Genomic DNA, 3,897 nt, shown 5'->3' with positions numbered 1-3,897 from the left:
TGTGCGCATGCTCGACACATCAATACACAATGAAGTGAAACAACAGGCTTCTGGAGCCCTCTATAACAAGGAGCTTATTGCCTCTGAGCCCTCCGGCTTTGACTCTCAAAGTGGGGATCAGAGCGTTGGGCGCCGGGCCAACTCACCATCCACTCTGCTGCTATAGCTGCTTGGGAGCACTACCCCGCTGCACAGACAAACTCCACCTGACACAAACTATACTTTAGACCGCGCTTTATCTCCTATTAAACGTCCGGATCGGGAGCTTTTATAGATACCATTTTTAAAGGTTTTCTTCTTGAACTGTGACCTATACCTGACGAACGGCGGTTCAATTTAAAGCGGCACTATGGAAGTTTTCTCCTCTTTTTACCCCAGATTCTGCTGAAGTTTTGCTTGCTCGGGGATGGATTGAGTCAATAGCCGTCTTTTATTTCATGTTTTAACGAAACAACAACATTTCGACCCATGCAGGGCTTTCTCAAGTTACATGCAGGGTATGGGCTTTGAAACCCTTGCTGTTTTTTCTTCATTTGATCATTTTTGGTTCCAGCAACGTGACTAGAGAAACTGTGGGGATGAGCATGCATATTCTATACTTTTTACATATGGTTTGAATCTGACGCAAAAAATGTGCGTCAGATCCTGCGTCTAGGTGAGACATGACCTTTGACACGATCTAAATGTCTCAACAGAAGAGCAGGGAGACACAACACAACCACCCCAATTGTATAAGTTATATTGTATTAACATATACTCTACCATACAGATTGGACAAAAATGACATTTTATTCATAAAACAATGTCACATGGTGACCCTTTAAGCTGGGAAATAATATGTTTATTCACTGAAATCCCCCAAATTCTTCAGCCATACGCTATATTCTCGTCCACTTCCTCTGATTTCTCGGCCAACATCGGTGAAAGGGACGGTGGTTGTTGTTCACGTGTCGACACCTCCGTCGTATGTTGACAAATGTGTGCGCTTCGGGAGCCAGTCAACAACCTGTTAATGATATATGCCTGCGACATGTTCTTCTGGTGCAGGGGGCGGGCCCAGGCAGCAGGGGCAGTGTGGAGCGCTGCTAAGCGCTTTAGCAGACAGGTAGACGAGTCTGTGCACCATGGCTCTGAAACATGGCCGCGTGGAGCCAGAGGTTGTAAATCAGGCAGCGCCGGCATTTCAACACCGGCTACAGTGTGGCCAAGAAAGCACCTGCAAACAGTCTGCAGTATGGACTGGACAGTCTGCAGTATGGACTGGACATGTCTACAAACAGTCTGCAGTATGGACTGGACAGTCTGCAGTATGGACTGGACATGTCTACAAACAGTCTGCAGTATGGACTGGACAGTCTGCAGTATGGACTGGACATGTCTACAAACAGTCTGCAGTATGGACTGGACATGTCCTGCAGTATGGACTGGACAGTCTGCAGTATGGACTGGACATGTCTACAAACAGTCTGCAGTATGGACTGGACAGTCTGCAGTATGGACTGGACATGTCTACAAACAGTCTGCAGTATGGACTGGACAGTCTGCAGTATGGACTGGACATGTCTAACAGTCTGCAGTATGGACTGGACAGTCTGCAGTATGGACTGGACAGTCTGCAGTATGGACTGGACAGTCTGCAGTATGGACTGGACAGTCTGCAGTATGGACTGGACAGTCTGCAGTATGGACTGGACAGTCTGCAGTATGGACTGGACAGTCTGCAGTATGGACTGGACATGTCCTGCACTGCTCTGTGGAGAGAGAGATACATGTAAGATATATGTAAAGCGCTTTTTAAGCGCTTTACATATAGATTGTGCATTGCATTCACCCATTCACACACACATTCATACACAGGAGTCTTGCACGCACACAGCTCCACACATACAGCTCCACACTGCTCCACACAGCTCCACACAGCTCCACACTGCTCCACACTGCTCTCCACACTGCTCCACACAGGTCCACACAGCTCCACACTGCTCCACACTGCTCCACACAGCTCCACACAGCTCCACACTGCTCCACACTGCTCTCCACACTGCTCCACACAGGTCCACACAGCTCCACACTGCTCCACACTGCTCCACACAGCTCCACACAGCTCCACACTGCTCCACACTGCTCTCCACACTGCTCCACACAGGTCCACACAGCTCCACACAGCTCCACACAGGTCCACACAGCTCCACACTGCTCTCCACACTGCTCCACACAGCTCCACACAGCTCCACACAGGTCCACACAGCTCCACACTGCTCTCCACACTGCTCCACACAGCTCCACACAGCTCCACACTGCTCTCCACACTGCTCCACACAGCTCCACACATACAGCTCCACTCAGCTCCACACAGCTCCACACACACAGCTCCACACAGCTCCACTCAGCTCCACACATACAGCTCCACACAGCTCCACACAGCTCCACTCAGCTCCACACATACAGCTCCACTCAGCTCCACACATACAGCTCCACACAGCTCCACTCAGCTCCACACATACAGCTCCACTCAGCTCCACACATACAGCTCCACACAGCTCCACACAGCTCCACTCAGCTCCACACAGCTCCACACAGCTCCACACAGCTCCACACAGCTCCACTCAGCTCCACACATACAGCTCCACACAGCTCCACACAGCTCCACACAGCTCCACTCAGCTCCACACAGCTCCACACAGCTCCACACAGCTCCACACAGCTCCACACAGCTCCACTCAGCTCCACACATACAGCTCCACACAGCTCCACACAGCTCCACTCAGCTCCACACATACAGCTCCACACATAGGCCTACAGCCACTGGCCCATCTGTCCTGCACAGCTAACTGGGCTCCTGTGTATTCAGCTCAGCAGAGCAGCGCTGACACAGAGAGGAGGGGCCGTCAGGGCCCAAAACATATGGGAACCATCAAGCCTTAGAGGAGTCTTAGATCCTGAGATTCCAGCCTCCGACCCCTCTCCTCTCCTCTCCTCTCCTCTCCTCTCCTCTCCTCTCCTCTCCTCTCCTCTCCTCTCCTCTCCTCTCCTCTCCTCTCCTCTCCTCTCCTCTCATCTCCTCTCCTCTCCTCTCCTCCCCTGTCTTCTTCTCTACCACCATCACCTCTTCTCCCCCCCTCCCCTCCCACAGACCGACTGCCCATCATTTCCTTGTCTCTTCGGCAGTGGGCCTAATCCAAACAGATTGTCTAACTGCTTCAAAAACATACTCCCTTTCTTGGCCCCCTCCTCCCCTCCCCTCCCCTCCCCTCCCCTCTCTGTCCTGTGCGTTCATCGCGGGGGGAACAGAATAACAGATCCTGTCTTTCATGGTGGAGGGAGGGAGGGGGGAGGTGCACAGTGTCAGCCTGGCCTGGGTTAGCAGGTTACTGCGCACGCACATGCACACGCGCACACACACACACACACACACACACACACACACACACACACACACACACACACACACACACACACACACACACACACACACACACACACACACACACACACACACACAGAGAGAGAGCCTGGCCTGGGTTAGCAGGTTACTGCCGTCCGCGTGGAACCGTTTCAGGGGGGAATGAGCCGGGCCAGCCAGGCCCCCAAAGCACTTTGGCAGATCCACATTTAATACTCAGCCCTGATGCATTACACGCCATCTAGCCCCTGGACCACCCCCCCCCCCATTCACCCTCCCCCCTCGCGTATCCCACCCCCACTCACCCCAAACCCCCTTCCTCCTCCCCTCCTGTCTCCCTCCACCTCCCCACCATGCAGGCATGTGTAGGAATGGTCACACAGCTGGCCGTAAAAATGTGAATGTGTGTGTGTGTGTGTGTGTGTGTGTGTGTGTGTGTGTGTGTGTGTGTGTGTGTGTGTGTGTGTGTGTGTGTGTGTGTGTGTGTGTGTGTG

This window comes from Electrona antarctica, assembly GCF_951216825.1.
Source record: "Electrona antarctica genome assembly, chromosome: 12".
Taxonomy (NCBI): domain Eukaryota; kingdom Metazoa; phylum Chordata; class Actinopteri; order Myctophiformes; family Myctophidae; genus Electrona; species Electrona antarctica.
The sequence above is the reverse complement of the archived record's forward strand: the minus strand, read 5'-3'. Positions refer to the sequence as shown.